The sequence below is a fragment of the Giraffa tippelskirchi genome, chromosome 1 (genome assembly GCF_054371585.1).
Source record: "Giraffa tippelskirchi isolate mGirTip1 chromosome 1, T2T-mGirTip1v1.2.pri, whole genome shotgun sequence".
Taxonomy (NCBI): Eukaryota; Metazoa; Chordata; class Mammalia; order Artiodactyla; family Giraffidae; genus Giraffa; species Giraffa tippelskirchi.
In genome coordinates, this window is record NC_137275.1 from 18,425,976 (window position 1) to 18,445,230 (window position 19,255).

General features: G+C 41.8%; 1 protein-coding gene and 1 long non-coding RNA gene across 6 annotated transcripts in view; one reads left to right on the forward strand and one right to left on the reverse strand.

Moving 5' to 3' along the window:
* Nucleotides 1-19,255, forward strand: part of LOC145542826 (placenta-specific gene 8 protein-like) — a 43,174-nt gene that overhangs the window by 11,270 nt on the left and 12,649 nt on the right. Inside the window, exon 1 of one of the 4 annotated variants that reach the window (XM_081582454.1) lies at nucleotides 2,827-2,869. The exons of the other annotated variants lie outside the window; for them this stretch is intronic. The gene's annotated coding sequence lies outside the window, so the exon portion shown is untranslated. Of the gene's footprint in view, nucleotides 1-2,826; nucleotides 2,870-19,255 lie in introns of those variants that run through there. 4 annotated transcript variants of the gene reach the window in all.
* Nucleotides 4,551-19,255, reverse strand: part of LOC145542830 (uncharacterized) — a 31,918-nt gene continuing 17,213 nt past the window's right edge. For both annotated transcript variants that reach the window (XR_014080181.1, XR_014080177.1), the window contains exons 3-5: nucleotides 15,435-15,507; nucleotides 10,885-10,907; nucleotides 4,551-5,794 (exon numbers count right to left, since the gene is read on the reverse strand). This is a non-coding gene — a long non-coding RNA (uncharacterized LOC145542830). The remainder of the gene's footprint in view (nucleotides 5,795-10,884; nucleotides 10,908-15,434; nucleotides 15,508-19,255) is intronic.

Below are 19,255 nucleotides of genomic sequence, written 5' to 3' on the forward strand. Positions count from 1 at the left end.
ACTGGCTCAGTGAGTGAGTGAGTGCTCAGTCATGTCCAGCTCTGTGACCCCATGGACTATAGCCCACCAGGTTCCTCTGTCCCTGGGATTTTCAGGCAAGAATGATGGAGTGGGTTGCCATCTCCTCCACCAGGGATCTTCCTGACCCAGGGATTGAACCTACATCTCCTGAATAGGCAAGTGGATTCTTTACTACTGTGACACATGTGACTGGCTTGGACCATAACTCTAAGGACATTTTAATGTGATCCCACAGGTCCCTGAATTTCACTCATGCCAGTGACAGAGCCCTCCCCCTGTCCTTCAAAGGGCTCAACGTCCAGCTGGGGAATGGGGCAGGTGAGATGTCCTACTGTGGAGGAGAGGGGTACACAGATGACTCTGAAAGAACCTTAAAAAAAGGGCCTCATCCTGAGAAAGAGTAGAAGTGACAGGGGAGGGGAACGCGACTCTATTGCGTATCGTCCATGTATCCAGGCTCTCCTATATTATCTTATTTAATCCTCACCAGGGTCCTGTGATGTGGATGTTTTCACCACTGTTTTATAGTTGAGAGTCATAGTGGGAAAATACAGACTTTTATGTCAGATAAGCCTGGATTCATTTTCCACCCTTTCAGATTACGGCCCTTGGAAACTACTTCTCTGGACTCAAGTTTCCTTATTTTTAGTATTAGTAACAATGACAGTTGCTATGAAAGTCAAAAGTTGAAGATATATGACACATTAGTTGAAATGATTTTGTGCTTTAAGCACATGCTGGAGATTTAATACATTACAGCCTTTTTTATTGAGAGATTTGCCCAAGATCCACAGAATAAGTGGCCTAGAACTTGATGACCTCTTGCTTTGACTCTTGGGAGTCCCTTGGACTGCAAGGAGATCAAACCAGTCAATTCTAAAGGAAATCAACCCTGAATATTCACTGGAAGGAGTGATGCTGAAGTTCTACTACTTTGGCCACCTGATACAAAGAGTCAACTCACTGGGAAAGACCCTGATGCTGGGAAAGATTGAAGGCAGGAGGAGAAGGGGGTGATGAGGGACGAGATGGTTGGATGGCATCACCAACTCAATGGACATGAGTGTGAGCAAACTCTGAGAGATAGTGAAGAACAGGGAAGCCTGGTGTGCTGCAGTCCATGGGGTCCCAAAGAGTCAGACACCACTGAACTGAACTGAACTGAAGGAACAACAAAAGGATATTTTCTTTCTTTCTTTTTTTTTTTAAATACTGGAGTTGCCATTTCCTTCTCCACGGGGTCTTCCTGACCCAGGGGTCGGACCCGCATCTCCTGCACTGACAGGCAGATCCTTTACCGCTGAGCCACCAGGGAAGGATATTTTCTATATGACCCATACAGTGTGTCTCACTTCCCAGGTCATAAACTCTCCTAGGACAGGAATGATGTCACCGCCTGTTTTGGCTGAGTGCCATGGTTTTGGCTCACACTCCAGTCTTCTACAATAAGATCGTTATCGATTGTGCTGTTACCTGGGTTTTCTACTCAGTGGTATGTGTGAATGTCAGTAGACTCGATGAAGGTCTCCCTGAAATCAGTGAGCACCCATGTACTCCTTTCCCCTTATCTTCCACCTCCAACAACAATTTCCTCTGTGCACACAACTAACCAAAGAGAACGTAAAGTAGTTTCAGTGATATGACTCATTCAAGTTTTATATTCAAACACCATGGGAAAAACTCTACAATTTAGAGTCACACCAAAAAGGATAAAGAATGTTTTAACCTCCGCTAAATGAACACATTTTAAATCAGCAACCAGGAAACAATTGAAGTTTTCGTATTCAGTGTTGCATATCTGTGTACCTAACTACTGATTGATGAAGTGATTCAGCTTCTCTCCCATCGCTGTGCCCTTTCTCTAAGAACTGCCCATTCCTGTTGTGAATAAACAATAGGAATGGTGGCTTCCGTTAAAAGCTACGCTTCTGCTTTCCATCCTTGCTCAGGTCCTCTGCATCCTTCATTGTTGTTGTTGTTTAGTCACTAAGTCGTGTCCACCTCTTTGCGAGCCCATGGATTATAGCCCACCAGGCTCCTCTGTCCATGAGATTTTGCAGGCAAGAATTCTAGAGTGGGTAGCCATGCTGCTCTCCAGGGGATCTTCCTGACCCAGGGATGGAACCCACATCTCCTGCATTGCAGGCAGAGTCTTTACCACTGAGCCACCAGGGAAAAGCTGCACCTTCTCTCTCTATGAAATTGTCCCTACAGTGATCTCCATGACAACAGTCTTGCCTTCTAGAATCCAGGCTCCACACCAGCACCACACAGGTGACTCCAAAACTGCCACTGTCCCTCTCTGCACCCCTAACCTTCAATATCTTCTCTGGTCTCTCATTGGCCATTCAGTGCTTTAGCTTAGAAAACAACCTGACAAGAAGGAAATCTAATATGTCTTTAGCGTTTTTGAATCGTAAGACCAGCTGCTCAGTTCTCACTTTTAAACATGTGTCAAGACCCTTAAATACCTTAGGAAATAGATGAATTCTAGAAATTCTAAATAAATAAAACTTGGACTTTCATCAGATGTGTTGCTGCCCAATCATAGATAAATCTTGCTGTCTAAGGAAGCAGTATCATCAGGCAAATGTCACATAAAATAAATGGAATCAGATGAAACGGAGTGTCCGCTTTCTTAAATGGAGAAACACTGACCACCCCACCCCACCCCAAGCAGTAAAGACAGGCTTGCTTTCTTTCCTCCAGTCCCACCTCCTAACTTTCCACACCCCCTCCAACCCCGCCTTAACTGATGACAGCCCTGGGCTACACAACAAAACAGCTGTGTTCCAGGGGTTTCTCCTACTCATCTGAACTGCTGTCCTCTGTAGTCAGCCTGTGTGTGGTGAGTATTTTTGCAATAACTTTAATGTTGCAAACTTCTTGTCTTTCTCTTTCATCTTCTCTCAAAAGAACATTATTTTAAAAATACCAAATTATTGAGCCAATAAATTCTTCTCACATAACTAATATAAGATAAGGCAGAATTGAATAATAGGTGAATTTTTGTTAAAACCCACCTGTCTCCAACATGTAATTGTCTTTTAAATTAAATTTGACAGGGGCAATTCATAAGATCCACTGTATAGACCGTTTCTTAAAGATAAAGAGATATTTTTTAAGCGAAAAAATAGTTGCAAAGAAGAAATTATTGTGTCAAATTAAGACTGGTGTGTTTAATCAGATTATTCTAAATTCCTTCTGGAATTTTGTTATTTTATAATTAGTTTCAAGATTTGCTGTGGAAATTACCATTGCTAGATTTTGCAGTTTATTATTACTTAACTGTCTGAAGTTAATTCTAAATGTCTCTGTTTTTATACAACAAAAACAATTTTTTGAGATCATAACAGTCTGGCCACTTGTCACCTTTCCTGATTTGCATTGCTGTTATTATGGGCAATACTACCAAGGCAAATCTTAGTATTTTCACTGTTGAGGGAATGATTAACTCTCATCTAGATGGATGTCTAGTCTATAGACTTTGAAATTGTGCATATGAGACTTACTGTTTCTGTCGTACATTTGTTCATTGAGCCTCTACTCTGTTTTAGGCATCATGTTAGGATAAAAAGATGAGTGGCCAGAATCCATGGAGCTCAGACTCCAGTAGAGGCAAGGGACCTGGAAACAGCTGATCTTAAAATATCAGGTCAGATGCTCATACTCAGCCACACAGTCATGTCTGAATTTTTGTGACCCCATGGACTGTAGCCCACCAGACTCCTCTGTCCATGGAATTCTATAGGCAAGAATACTGGAGCAGGTTACCATTTCCTTTTTCAGGGCATCTTCCCAACCCAGGTATCGAAACAGCATCTCCTGCTTCTCCTGCATTCACAGGCAGATTCTTTACCATTTGAGCCACCTGGGAAGCCTTGAGAAGCCTTGTGTGTGTGCGTTAGTCACACAGTCGTGTCTGACTGTTTATGACCTCATGGACTATAGCCCGCCAGGCTCCTCTGTCGATAGAATTCTCCGGCAAGAACACTGGAGTGGGTTGCCATGCCCTTCTCCAGGGGATCTTCCCCACCCAGGGATTGAGCCCAGGTCTCCTGCATTGCAGGCAGATTCTTTACTGTCTGAGCCACCAGGGAAGCCCTCTGAGAGGCCTTTTGTTGTCCAGCCACTCAGTCATGTCCAACTCTGCGACCCCGTGGACTGCAGCGCCCCTGAAGTGAAGCCTTCCCTGTCCTTCACTGTCTCCCGGAGTTTGCTCAGACTCATACCCACTGAGTCAGTGATGAGGTCTTAAACACACTGAAAAACATGTGGTATGCTATTTATCTACATTCCTCCATATGTAAAGAAGTCCAGTGTAATTGTGATTATTTCCCTGAAAGATTAGCTTTGAGGAAGGAGAATAAATGTTTTTCCTTTATTTTATTTCACTTTATCGCCCCAACTTTATTGCAGCCCTGAAGATATGCTTAGTTTAGCCCTTTCGAAGCCATCCAAAGCAATCCATCGGAAGAACCACCCCAGTGCACTTCAATGTATCAACAAAATGCAGAGGAAGCCAAGAGTACTGAGCAAGCATCATTGTTTAGCCATCAGCTTTATTGAGAAATTAGCACTTAACACTACTTTTAAACTCATTTGGGTTTTATGGGGATGGGGTGGGAGGCAGTGAAAATGGAGGTTAATGTGCTTGTGTGCATAGATTGTGTAGGGAGGTAAGAACAGACATAAATGTGTGTGTGCAGGTAAATGTGTGGGTCCATTTAACGGCTGCCCCTCCGAGTGCATAGATCATCTTCTGGAAGAATACATCCGCAGGCTTTTAGGAGAACAAAAGTTTGGTAATTAAGTATATCGGTTGCTGCTTTTTTTCCTGAGTTAAATTTGTCAACATTTAAGTGTTTCGTGGCCACCAGGTAATTGTATTTTCACTGAAGTTTTGAGATCCATTTATATTGACTAGAGCACTCAGAAATAGTTTTAGTTATCGTCTTAGAAAGTATTGGATAGGACTTGCTCAAGTTTTGGATTAAACAGCTGTTGCCACTGTTGTTTAGCTGCTAAGTCATGTCCAACTCTTTTGCAAACCCATTGTAGCCTATCATGCTCCTCTGTCCATGGGATTTTCCAGGCAAGAATACTGGAGTGGGTTGCCATTTTCTTCTCTAGGGGATCTTCCCAACCCAGGGATCGAACCTGTGTCCCCTGCATTGGCATGTAGATTCTTTACCACTGAGCCACCAGGGAAGCCCTTGGATTATGGATACCACCCAAATTCACCATTCTGTAACTTTTGACCTTTGATTTTATGGCTCATGACCAGCACTATCTTAACCCTCTTTTCTTCCATCACCAATGCAATTGGTGGGCATTGAGTGGGGTGGAGGGCTTTCCCCGCTGCCACCCTCCCACAACCCCATCCCTTGCTAAGAGCACAAAATCTAAAATTATTTAGCAAAGTTGACTGTTGACCAAAAAAGACCTTTTAAAAAATTAGCCAAGTCCCTTCAAGATGTTTCTGCTGAAGTGAAGGGAGCTATTAGCTGTAGGTGATCTTCAACCCATGTGACTCAAAGGATAGATGATTCCAGTTCTAATTCAAGTTGCAGCAAGTTTTAAATTACAGTCCTGTGCTTTCTAGGCTTCTGGTTCTTTTAGCCAAGATATTAAATCTGAGACAGTTACAGGTTTGCTATGCTGATAAGACCAGATAATAGATATTCCAAATATGGGTGGAGACAAGCCCTCTGCAAGTCCAGGAGCTGGTGATCCCCTCTTTCTCTTTCCGGAATTCTCCCCTGCTGAGTTCCTATTGGAGACAAAGATTTCCAAGAAAGGGGTGAAGAGACAACAGATAGAATAAAGGCAAGACATGAGTCTGGGAAAATAATTGCCTAAGGGAGGAATCTGATTTTAGTTGAGAGTTTTCATAGCTGCATACGACTTAAAACTTCTAACTTGAGGATTCATTCACTCAACCAATAATATTTCAGCCTTTAATTCTACAGACAGAAATAAATTGGGGGATGAGCTGGAAGAACTCAAACTCTTTCTTGGGAAGACTCTTTCTGTTCCTTTACACCAACTCAAAAGTCACAGTAGAAGTTTTAACTAATTAGATAATAATTCTGAGCTAGAGCCCAATGATTGGATCCCAATTCTAAGAGAGATAAATGCTCACTCCCCAGTTATAACAAAAAAGAAAACAGCCTTCTTTTCCCTGTAGGAAAAATGCTTTACTGCCACATTTGGGAGTAAACTCATTAAAATGTGTTCCTACACACACAAAACAAGTTTGTATTGGATTAAATGGAAGGACATACATCACAGATGTCAACAGTAGTTAATCTTTGGACTTCCCTGGCAGTCCAGTGGTTAAGACTCCGTGCTTTCACTGCCAGGGTACAGGTTTGATCCCTGGTCAAGGAACTAAAGATCCCACATGCTGTGTGCCCCCCTAAAAAAAATAGTGGTTAGCCTTGTATGCTGGATTTAAAAGAAATATTTTCTTTTAACATTTTTGTGATATTTAGATTTATGTTCATTGATTGTACTATTTGAACTAAGTTTTAAAAATTATACATGTTTGGGGTGAAAAATTAAGTGAGAGGGGAAATTTGAAACTAGAGGGGAAATGTGTGTTTTATCTTTGTGTAAAAGACTTATGCTCCATTACTTCAGTACTCAAATCATCATTTTGGATAGACTTCCTTTAATAATTATGATAATTTAATTCTCAGCCCTCCCTGTACCCTGGAATCACCTAGGAAGCTTTAAAAACTTCAGTTCCAAAGCCTGCTTCACTTAGACCAATGGGGCCAGAATCAGAATGAAGCCAAGTGGTCAACTTACTATATAATTTAAAGGTCCATATTGTAATTTTTGTCTTCATAGCATTGACCAGGAAGTTTGTTGTTGGTTAGTCACTAAGTCGTGTTGACTCTTGAGACCCCATAGACTGTAGCTCGCCAGGCTCCTCTGTCTGTGGGATTTCCTGAGCAAGTATACTGGAGTGGGTTGTCATTTCCTTCTCCAAGTGATCTTCCCAAACCAGGGATCGAATCTGTGTCTCCTGCATTGGCTGGTAGATTCTTTACCACTGAGCCACCAGGGAAGCCCAACCAGGAAGTCATATAACCTAAAATGAGACTCCATGAGCATTTTACTGCTTTCTTCTTTCGTCACAATGGGTGGGTTTTGGTAACACCTGGTGTAAAAGTTTTCCAGCTCTCTGGCGTAGAACTTGGACTTCGATCAGTTGTACAGTCAGATGTGATTCATTGGTGTGTGTGCAAGATGTACTGCTCAATAAAACACCAGCTTGTTTTAAATGGATATTTAAATACCAGTCGTAGCCCGTGTTGGCCAAGTCTCCTTTCTAAGCTTCCCTGCTGGTCATTTGCTAAAGCAGTTTTATTAATAGAATGGATTTCTAAAGAAAACACAGACTTTCCTGCAGGTATGCCTTTAGCTTATCTCCATGTTGAATTAGGCTGGCCATCAACTCACCTCCACACTTCTATTCAGGTGCATGTCCTGTTTGCATCTTTTAATTTTTATAACACTACATTTGCTTTATATGCCTTTTCTTTTGCATACCTGTTGCTACGTATAACAGGCAGCCCTCGCTAGGTATCTGAACTCAGATTCTTGCCAAAGACTTCTAATTTAGCCTCAGTGCTGCACAAATCTTATTAAACCCCAGGTAGTGACAATACTATCCATAGAGGAATATTCAAGAATATCCATCCATGTTTTTCACTGAACAATCTAAAAAATCTGATTTTTAATCTTGAATCATCCCAGATTATCAGAGAGGTAGATACTCAGATGGAATCATTTTAGCTACTTGCTTTCAATGATTCTACCCCAGAATTGTGCTACAACCCTGTATATATATATATCAGGAAAGTCACTGCTCTTTCTATTGTAGAGTTATAAGCTTTGGCCACTGCATTTTATGTATCATCTCCTTTTTGAAGAAATTGAGAAATCTGTCTAGGTCTCAATCTCTTTTTATTTTACGGACATGATCAATCTCCTAAATGTTTGTATTCCCTCTTTGCTTTGCCTAGTGGGAAGCTCAGAGTCTAATTTTCAGCCCATGCCAAGCACTGTACAGGAACCTTAGAGCAAGTGCCAAATTTACTCCAGGCTTTATTTTCCCTGATCTCTTTATTTTTGTGTCTTGTTATATATGTAATTTAGTAGATGGTTCAAATCTTTTTAAAAACAGGGCAAGACTATGAATCAAAATTTCTCACCCTTGACACTAGTGACCCAAATAATTTCTTGTTTGTGGGAATGGGTACGAAGTGGAAGAGAAGGGAAGGGACAGATAGAGAGGAAGAGCCTCCCTGGCCTCTACCTACCAGGTACCAATAAGCCGTTGTCCCCCTACCCTGAGCTGTGACAACCAAAATAACACCAGACGTTGCCAAATGTCCCCTGTGGGCAAAATCACCCCTGATTGAAACTCACTGGTATAAATGAATCAATAAACTTAATACTGCATATGTAGGGGAAGAAAAGCTTTCCTCAACCCTCTTAGGGTCCCTGGCTGGGTCTGAAAATTAAACTAAGTTTGACAGGGAAAATGCAGGCAAATGTTATTAAATGTACATGGGAACTTTTGCAAGAAAATTAAAGACTCAAAGAAGTGACCAGAGCAGGAAACTTTTATCCTGTGAGACAAAGAAACCATAAATTTGTGAAGAGTTGACAAGATAAGACGGTTTGCCCGAGGGGTATTAAATGGTGGAAAAGTGACAAAGTTTGCTTATTCTTAGTCCTAAATTCCATCCCTGGTGCTAAGGATGTCTGCCTTCCTTCTGGTTCAGAGAGAGTACCTTTCTCTTACTTACCTCTTGCTTTCTGAGAAGACAGGTGAAGGGAGAGACCTTCCTGCTTCTGCTATTTTCTCAAACCCCTTCAGGGGCTTCCCTGAAGGTGGCGCTAGTGGTGAAGAACCCGTCTGCCAATGCGGGAGACTCAGGAGACCCAGGTTTGATCCCTGGGTTGGGAAGATGCCCTGGAGAAGGAAATGGCTACCCACTCTAGTATTCTTGCCTGGAGAACCCCATGGACCAAGGAGCCTGGCGAGCTAGGTCCATGGCGTCGCGAAGAGTCGGGCATGACTGAAGCGACTTAACACACCTGCAAACTCCTTCAGCTTCAGTATGCAAAGGTGTCATATTTTAGGGTACTATGTCCTGAACCCCACCAAGAACTTAGTAATTTCTAAGCTATGTGGAGGACACTGTCTTTGAGGGACACAAAGATCACTGAAACCCACTGACCTTGCTCAGAAAAGCCAAAAATAAGCCAAAAAAAAGAAAACAGAAGTTCTCAGAGTATGCATGATTAGATATTGCTCATATCTGAAGTTATTATAGCTTACTGTAGCTCTCCTAATGACTCTGGGGAGAAGGAAGTGAAGGTACTATCACTGTCATTTAGAGAAAAGGCACAGAGGTAGCCAAGTATCGATGCTATGGTTAGAGCCCAGCGTCCTGACCCCCAAGTCCAGGCGGCTCTTCACCATACCACCGAAGTATTGTTGAGCAAGTTGAAAGGAGGGAGAGAGGCAAACCCAACTTGGAGGATTTGGAGTGGCTTCCTGGAAGAGGTAGCATTTGAGATGAGATGTTGGCTGGTCAATAGAGAAAGTGGAGGCATGAATTCACAGCAGGAATGACATAGATGCAAAGCTTGCAGAGTGGTGAAGAAGCTGACCAGATACGGGAAGGAAAGGGTCAGGGAAGGACTAGGAAAACAGGGTATGTTGAGCTGTAAAGAGCTTCTGAGGGCAGGCTTACGGGTTTGGCTGTGAAAAGGCAGTCATTCCCTAGAACCATGTGTGCCTGACAGCCCTTCATAACTTAAAAGATAAAAGTAGAGAAGAAGCTTAATGAATTAGGTCACCAAAGAGATTAGCAATGGTAGAATGACAGTAGGGACATGGAGGGATCCAATTTATCAAGTGATCATTATTCTCTACCCTGTCCCCAAATTAAAGGCTTTCGTGAACCACGTCCCCTTCACCGTCTTGATGAAAGGAGGGTAACTGAACTTTCCTGGTGTCCGAAAATTTCCCAGTCTTGCACTATCAAAAACAAGAGGTGGGTGGGACAGAGTGGGGAGTAGAGGGTGGCTCAAGAGGAAGGGGACATATGTACACATAAGGCTGATCCACGTTGTTGTATGGCAGAAACCAACACAACATTATAAAGCAATTATCCTCCAATTAAAAAAAAATACAAGAGGGCTCCTCATTTAAGCATTAGCAGGCATGAGCACCATTTTAACCATGAGGAGAAATGTTTTCGAGTGACCTTTTAAAAATAAAAAGATTTAGCTTTCATTAGAAAATGCCATACCATCAACTACACATAATCATTTTAAAATTTCCTTATGACTGAGAGTTCTCATTGTTCTGGCTAAGATTTCAGAAATGACATAATCGGTGGGACATTAGGGAGCATCCTACTAGGATACAGACAACAGCAAATTCTTATGGGATCCAGATAATTGGCTCCAGATGCAGACTCGGGCCTGCCATGGAGGGCTGGGTGCTGGAAAACATCAAGAAAGGAAATGTCTTCCTAGGTGCAGGGGTTGATGGTTTCTGGGGCCGGCTGCAGGGGGTTGGAGGCCAGCTACTGATGTGAGACTAATCATCTCTCTTCACTCCCAGTATATAAACCAAAAGGGACCATTTCCTCCTCTGTCTCCTAACATTGCAGTCCAGTGGTTAAGGTTCTGCTTCTGATGCAGGGGGCATAGGTTCAATCCTTGGTCAGGGAGCTAGAATTCCACATGCTATGCAGCACAGCCAAAAGAAATTTTTAAAGAAAAGAAATGACACTGTAGGGGGAGAAAAATAATTTTCCTTCTCACCTTCTATGTCCTCAGCTGCGGCCCTGTAACAATAGATAAAGAAAAGAAAAGCAGAAGTTGATTAACACCTATATCTCATATACATGGGAGATAAGAAGGAAAACTGTAACTCTGAGCAGTGGCTTAAACTTCAGACTTAAATATCATCTTCTGCTAAAAGCAAAAGAGAAGCTGGGAATGGACCAGTTATGGGGAGGAGGCCAGGTCAATGAGAATAAGGTTTGTTACGCAGAAAAGGACCTGGTCCATCCAAGAGTTTCTTATGATTTCTTTCTTATTAGAGTCATTCTTCTTTTCTTGGTAGGACAAGGAGACACCCTTACAAAGGGTGATCTTCTTTCTAAATATACATTTCCCTTAAAGCATGACTTCTACTCTCTTATCTTCTCCCATGTCTGCTGTTTCTCAAAATAATCATCTCAAAATAACTTCCTTGGTGGCTCAGACAGTAAAGAATCTGCCTGCAATGTGGGAGACCCGGGTTCAAGCCCTGGGTCAGGGAAGATCCCCTGGAGAAAGAACTGGCAACCCACTCCAGTATTCTTGCCTGGAGAATCCCATGGACAGAGGAGTCTGGTGGGCTATAGTCCATAGGGTCACAAAGTGCCGGACACGACTGAACAACTAACACACACACACACACACACACACACCAGTAATCCTAACAAGGCCAAAATGGCATTGGAGATGTCATTTTCTGGTTAACAGTATAACTGGTCCAATGTGACTTGGAGGCTGCAGAATTCTGCTTGAGACACATTGGAGCTGGGGGAATGGAGTGGGATACAGACTTAGACCAGGGACTAGAAGACAGGCCTGCTGTGGGTTGCTAGATGCTACAGAATCTCAAGGTGATCAAAAGCAAGGCCTTCTCAACTACCTTTATGTAACTTCGTTATTCTAGAAATGGGTGGCATAGAACCCATGGAATGATTTGGTAGGAAGCTGAAAGCCAGAAGGAGGTGGACAGAGGAGAAAAGAAGGGAATGAAGAGCCCTGGGAAGCCCAAGTGAATGAATGATAGGCAGTGATCTCACCCGACCCCATTAAGATAGATCAGACTGGCTGAGAGAAATAGAGCCCGTGTGAGACCCAGGCAAGTCAATGAAGCTCCTTCCAAGAGACAGAGGGCTTGATGGAATAGAAGAACTCTGACTTTGGCTTTAGCTCGCCTGGCATTGAACCAGGCTGAGCTGCTTAACTTCTCCAAGTATCAGATTTCAACACAGGAAGCAAGGTTGTTGCAAGGCTAGAATCCAATATCACACATTGGATTGCCAAACATGAAAATTGGTGACAGAAACTGCTGAAGAAATTTCAGTTTTCCTTTCTCTATCCATGAATAAACAATTACATGTTCCCAGAGGAAATGCTCTTAAATAATTAAACTAGAAATCAAATAAACCATTGTCCCTTGGGACGCTATAGCAGGAGGGGGGGGTGGGAGGGGAAGGGCGTGGCGTGGCAGGGAGTGGTAGTGGAGAGAAGGGCCTGCCACACAACCTAGAAAAGCCCACTATTTTCACCTCCTCTCCATCACTTCCCATTCCTCTAAGTGTGGGGAGCAGTAACTGCCCCTACACTGTTATTACCTCATACCAAAATCCTTCTGCAACCCTCCAGATAAAATAGAGGATGTCTGGGGAGGGAGGTGGGTGGGGGGTCCAGGAAGGGGAACACATGTAAACCCATGGCTGATTCATGTCAATGTATGGCAAAAACTATTACAATATTGTAAAGTAATTAGCCCCCAACTAAAATAAATAAATTTATAAAAAAAAAATAGAGGATGTCCAGTTAAATTCAAATTTCAAATAACAAATAATTTTTTTTAGTATAGCTCAAATATTGCTTGGGACATAATTTTCAAATTTAACTAATCTGTATTTTTTTCATAAATGTGATGATTCTATTTAATCATTTAACCGTAGTTTCTGTTTTTCTCAATTTTAAACCTAGGTGTCTGCTCCCCAGATTCTTTAGCAGCCTATGAGTAAAAAGAAAGATAGTGGCATTTCCAGATATGGGCTAGGATGTGGGGCAACTGGAACTCTCATACATTACTGATGGAGGTGTAGTTAGTGCCACTACTTTGGAATACTGTTTGGCACTATTTACAAACCTTGGGACCAAACAATTCCACTCCTAAATGCCGATATAACAGAGACACAAACATAGTTCCCCTAAAGATATATACAAGAATATTTATAGTAGTATTGTACTATTGCTAAGAGTTCCAGACTGGAAACAATACAATGGTAGCATGGATCAAGAAACTGTGGTATGTCTATAAAATGGAATATTATACAGCAATGAGAATGAATGAATTCTTGCTGCACACATCATGCTGAATCTCACAATCATAAATATGAGCAAAATAAGCAAGAAATAGAAGAATAAATAATGTTTATAATTCAATAAATATAAGGCTCAGACACAGGCAAGACGAGCCTCTCATGTTAGAAGAAAGGATAGAGGTTATCTCTGGGTGGAGGGTTAGACTCCCTGTGAGAGTAAGGAGGGCTCCTGGAGTTCTGTAATGTCCAAGTTCTTGATTCAGGTTGTGGTTACAAGAATTCACTTGATGAAAATCCATCAATCATGTTTACAATTTCTATCCTTTACTGTATATATATGCCCTGGAGAAGGGAACAGCTAACTCCAGTATTCTGGCCTGGAGAATTTCATGGACAGAGGAGCCTGGCAGGCTACAGTCCTTGTGGTCGCATAGAGTAGGACACGACTGAGCAACTTAATATTGCATTTCAATTAAAGGGCTATTTAAAGAAAAAAAGAACAGTAGAACTGGAGAGGTTAAACTGTCAACTAGGAACAATAAGCAGAAGGAAGAGACAAGAGGCAGGTTTGGGGGCAAGTCCCGGCAGGACTTGCCACACAGAAGAACCATTACAGAATAGGATGTGAACACACCCGTGGGGGGACCAGGATCCTGTCCTGATCCTTGAGTTCCAGCACTTGCATTTTGAACATTTTTTAAAATATTTATTTTAATTTATTTATTTGGCTGCACAGGGTCTTAGTTGCCGCTGGTGGGATCTAGCTCCCCGACCAGGGATGGAACCCAGGCCCCCTGCATTGGGAGCACTGGGCCACCAGGGGAGTCCCCACTTTGAACATTTTTGAACTCAGAAGCAATGAGTGAGGTTTCATTCCTCACAGGGATGCTCGTCAGTGTCTGCTGGGAGACTGCACTCAACAGCCTGCAGGCTCGTGTTTCTGCCCCAGGCTCACGTTTCACGATGCTGATGATATTTTCTAAACCACTTTCTCATCTCAGCCCAATTCACATTTGGTGATGGAAAATTCTTTTCTTAAAAAAAATAAATGTGCTTTCAGGATGTTTAGAAATATCCTTGGCCTCTGCACATTTGTCCCCAAGTTGGGACAACCCCAAATGTCTCCAGACATTGCCCAATGTCCTCCAGGATTTGAAATCATCTCTGGTTGAGAACCAGTTCTCTACATGTGTATTGCGTACTCTAGGTCAAGTTTTCATTGACTGGTTTCAAGATATTAAAAATACATACATATGTACATGCGTACATTAGAAAAAAAAGTCGTCACAAACTGTCTAGCTTCCTGAGGTCCCAAAATTCACCTGAGAACGGACCCTCTAGGAAAATACTGAACAGGGTTTGCTCATTTCAACTGGTCCCTGATTGACAGAGGTCAAAGGGAAGAAGAACGAAGTTTCTGGAATCCCTTAGAACTGAATTCAAATCCCAGCCCTGCCAGTCTGTCACTTTGGACATGTGGCTTCTTTCCCTTTTTAAGACCAATTTTTAAAAATATTTATTTATTCATTTGGCTGTGCCGGGTCTTAGCTGAGGCTCATGAGATCTTTTTAGTTGAAGCATGTGGGATCTAGTTCCCTGACCAGGGATCGAACGTGGGCCCCCTACTTTGGGAGCATGGGATTTTAGCCACTGGACCACTGGGGCTTATTTTCTGTGTGGCTTATTTTCTATCAGTGCTCTTTCTTCTGTAGCCTTGTGGGAGAACTACACACACCTTACAATTCCTACAAGTATAAAAGAAGTATGGGACAGGGGGAAGTATTATGTTTCCTCCAGGGCCAGATACCACTATTTTTATTTAACCAACATTCATGAAGTACTTACTCTCTGCCAAGATCCCTTCGAAGGACTTTTCAAACATCAACTCATTTAGTCTTCATGACGACTTTGTAAGCTGGGTACCATTGATATCCCGCATTTCACAGATGAGGAAACTGAGGCACAGAGAGGCGAAGTAACTCACCCAAGGTCATGTAGCTAGTCACTGGGAGAGCTGGAGCCCAGGGCCAGAGTCCATGACCTTAAACACTTGATCATGCTTCTCAGTCCACTTTCTCATCTTTTGGTTCCTATAACATTTCCCATGAGATGCTCCCTATATCTTTTCCCTGAAGAGACTAAGAAGAGGATGTGGAGCCAACATGCAATCTTTGAGACAAGCTACTTTTTCTCATCTATAAATTAAAGAAGTTTGACTAGCAGTCATGATTTTTCCTTGGCCTTGGCACTTACCCTCTTTGCTTCAGTTTTCTTGTCTGCAGTGAAAAGAGTCTTAACAGCTTAATCCCCTGAGTGCTCTGACCTGCTGTGAATATTAAATAGAGACCAATGTTAAGCAGGAACCAAAAATGAGAAGCATAGCACTCTATATAAGCATAAGCTATGATCGTATCGCAGCATATCACATTCAGATTTTTTCCATCAGTGTTCACTGGCACTTAGACGCTCTCCCATGTGTATGGTGATTTGCAGCTTTCAAAATGTCCTCATGTATGTATTCTTATCTGAGCTTCCCAAACACTAGCAATGACTAAAATCCAAGCTTTCTGACTTCTAATTCATTGATCCCAGGTGCTTTTCTGTATCAATAAGTCATGCATAGACGCTGCTACTTGGCAGCATTTAGTTTAAAACAGACAATGTCAGGTCATTGACACACGGGGAACACGGGGTTTAATCGACATAGTCTCATCACATTAACATGACAAAGAAGAAAGTCAGATTATACTCATTGTAAAATGCTAGAACTGAGGCTCAGAGAATTTAGTTTAATTGTCCGAGAACACAGAGAGGGTGGAAAATAGATTTGAATCCAGGTTCATTTGTCTCCACCAGTTCCTAACCATGATCTAGGCCCAGGCTAGTCAAAGTGTGGGCCAGATGCCAATAGCATTGACACCACGCACGAGCTTGTTAAAAAGGCAAATCTTGGGTCTCACTCTGGATCTACTGAATAAGGATCTGCTTTCTAAAAGGACACCTTGGTGAGTCCTGAGCACATCATAATTTAAGAATCACTGATCTCTTGCCCCTCAGTGAAGGTCTGTCTCTGATATTCAGAAGTGCAAAATCTGTAAATAAGCACATATATGCACACATACACATCCATACACACATATATTGTAGGGTGTTTTTAAAATATACCTCTTCCCTGGTAGCTCAGACTGTAAAGAATCTGCCTGCAATGCAAGAGACCCAGGTTCAATACCTGGGTTGGGGAAATCCCCTGGAGAAGGGTATGGCAACCCACTCCAGTATTCTTGCCTAGAGAATTCTATGGACAGAGGAGCCTGGCGGGCTACAGTCCATGGGATCGTGAAGAGTTGGACATGACTGAGAGGCTAACACTTTCACTTTTTCTAAAATTTTACTTTAAGAAAAAGAATTTAGGGATTTTTAAAGCAGGTGGCATGAGTCCCTGTGTTAGATTGGGAATTGAATTAATAGATACACAATACATACCAGGAGAGATGTTTTCGTATATAGCAATGGCAGCATTTGCCTTCCAGGTTTGTTTTTTTTAATCAATACTTTTTATTTAGGAAATTATTTACTCTTTTTCTTTTAAATCAAACACAGCAAATTTTATCCTTACTCTGAATAACTCAACACAACAAATATATGAAGCACCTGAAGAATATTTCAGATACAATTTTTGCCTTGGAGCAATTTTTAGCTTTGGGGTCTCTAGGGAAGTACTTAAGGACAGTTTTCCTTTTTGATATATTGGCTAGACTGATTTTGGTTACTTATACTGATAACCAAAACATTGTTTTTTATTATAAAGCAGTTTTCTGTCAAGAACATAGTCTTATTGATACATTGCTCTTTCTTTAATAGTATACACACACCCAGTAGCAGAAGAAGCTTTCTGTATATGTTAACTATACTGATTTTCCCAGTAAATAATTTTTAAAGTAATGGATAATTCTTTCTTGAGGCCAGGGGTATATCTGTAACATTCAGAGCTGAACCACACATTACCTATACAACTTACTTACTCTTATTTGTAACTATTTCTTACGTATCATGTGCCAACTCTGATCAAACAGTAGGAGCATCTGATACCCTGTCTTGTGAAGATACGTCTAGCAGGACCATTCTAGGATCAATTACCAATGTCTTCTGCGAGTATAAGAAACAGACCCTGAAGAACACCTGTCATGCACTTTGACCCTGTTTCCTGCTCCAAAAAGCAAATGTCTTTACTGTTTCTCATGCCTTCCACACTGTTTTTGCCCCCTAGGCATTTCCTCATATTATTTTCACTGTCTAGAATGTCTACTATCTTGCCTACACAAGAATCACGTACTCTCCAGTCAGCCTTCCCAAGTTTCTCCAGAACAAATGATAAAAAAAACAAAAAAAACAAACCCAAGAAACCTGTTCCCAGATCATATGTTTGGACTTCAGCCCAGGTCCCTGGGTCAGATGTTTATCTTACACCTCCCCATGGGATCAAAGAGATTCACAGAATAGACTTGCTTTTTGCTTTTTTTTTGTTTTTTTACACTTTTATTTGCTATGATAGTTTCAGGTGAACAGAGAAGGGACTCAGCCATGCATATACATGTATCCATTCTCCCCCAAACTCCCCTCCGTCCAGGTTGCCACATGACATTGAGCAGAGGTCCCTGTCCTACACAGTAGGACTTTATTTGTTACCCAGTTTAGATATCACAGTGTGTACATGTCCATCCCCAACTCCCTAACTGTCCTTTTCCCCACCTTTTTTCCTCCCCCCACCCCCACCCCCTGGGCAACCATAAGTTCGTCGTCTAATTCTGGGACTCTCTTTCTAGAACAGGCTTGTTTTGACTGAAAATAAATGCCACCACTTCCTCTGTGAATTATGATACCTGTCCTTCTGGTGCTATGCAAGTGTCTCTGCAGTTTTAGGTCTTTTGTTTCCTGACTGGAGAGTCCTTCCTGATGAGTTCTCATCTTCATTTCTGCTCCTTATTCAAAGTTCTGATATCCCCCCTCTGGCTTTGTACCAACACCCAGTACCAAAACAAGGCCAGAGTTGCTGGATAAAAAGATTTTGAATGAATTATTCTTTTCTCTTCTTATCCTCTTTTGATTTGGTTCTCAGAGGAATCAGTGGTTGGGAAAGCAGTCAAACAAATATGATGCAGATTTAAAAGCAGTCAGATTAGGCAATAAAACAGCTGATCCCCTTCACCACTCTTACATTTTTTTATCAGCCCCCCTCCCTTAAGAAGCACTTTGGTACTTATTGAATACATAGATTCCTCAATTCCTTTCTAGACTTTTTAAGTTAAATCCAAATTTCTAGGGATGTATAATTTTAAAACCCCCTCAAGTGGTTCTTACCCACAGTAAATTTTTAAAAAATAAAAGAAAACTTTGTCAACTATAAGCAAGTTTTCTATTGTATTTAAATAACTTATATCACAAACGTTAGCTAACAGGGTGACAGTGATTTTCTAAGACAGAATATCTGTAAACAAACCAGTGGAAAATAACTTCTATGTAGAATATTTTAATTAATAAGACTCCTTTATAATGAGAAATACAAAACACTTCTACATAAAAACTGAAGAGTTTGGGTCTTATCCTGCACGAATTTAAATTCTCTAGGTTAGACAAGGGAATACTGTCCATTCTCATGACTTTTAACCATCACCTCTCTGCTAATTAGTTCAGCAATATCCTATTGCATATCTACTGTATCTATCTGTATTTTTAACCAAGCACGAGGATGAACGTGGTGCACAGTCGTGACTGGGAAGCACTGAAGTAGAATCTTTGGAGACTTCCTTAGCAACATAGTGCAGGAAGACTGAAGGGAATAAAGCAGTGGGAAATGTGAGTGGAGGCTGCCCTCCAACTAGTCCAGGGAAATACTGAAAGTGACCAGGGACCTAACCCCAGAGCACTCGGACTTCCCTGGTGATCCAATGGCTAAAACTCCTCCCTCCCAAGGGAGGGGACCCAGGTTCGATCCCTGGTCAGGGAACTAGATCCCACACGCTGCAACTAAAAATTCTGTATGCTGCAACGAAGATCAAAGATCCCGTGTGCCTCAA